Genomic DNA, 669 nt, shown 5'->3' on the forward strand with positions numbered 1-669 from the left:
CCCATTAATCATCAATAAAAGAAGAATATCTAAAATACCCAATAGATCCTTGGATATTGATCGGAGCCTCGAGAAAATAAACCTTGCATATTGACTAAAAAGTTCATTCCACACCCATTGAAAATATTACGATACTAATCCGAGGTCATCTCGATCAAAGGTTGACTATTATCGGGTTTAACTTTCTCAAACTCAATAACCCCGTTAATGACTTAAAATACTTCTGAATAATTAGGGAATCTATACTACTCATCACCGTAAGTCATAAATCATGTACACCAACTATGGAGAGCGCTAAAATAGAGAAGATGAGAAAATTCCACAAATGATCGGGAGGGTCGTTCGTTACATTTTACTACTAATTTGAGTTTGTCTCTATTTTCTTATTTTGTCTTAGTATTTTAATTTTAAAGTAAAATTTCTGAAATTATATGACCCGTTCTTCTTCAAGAGAAGTAATTACTTACAATCCTGAAATTGAGAATCTCTACGCTTGTTACGAAGAGAACAAATCTCTTAAACTCGAATTTCTTCACTAAGGAAATGGAGAATGATGAGCTTAATAATAACGCACCTCCACCACATCAAGTGGAAGAATAACTTGATGAGGTAATACCACAATATGATAGAATACTTAGAGATTATCCAAGACCACATCACTTTAAAGGG

Source organism: Capsicum annuum, chromosome 11 (genome assembly GCF_002878395.1).
Source record: "Capsicum annuum cultivar UCD-10X-F1 chromosome 11, UCD10Xv1.1, whole genome shotgun sequence".
Classification (NCBI taxonomy): Eukaryota; Viridiplantae; Streptophyta; class Magnoliopsida; order Solanales; family Solanaceae; genus Capsicum; species Capsicum annuum.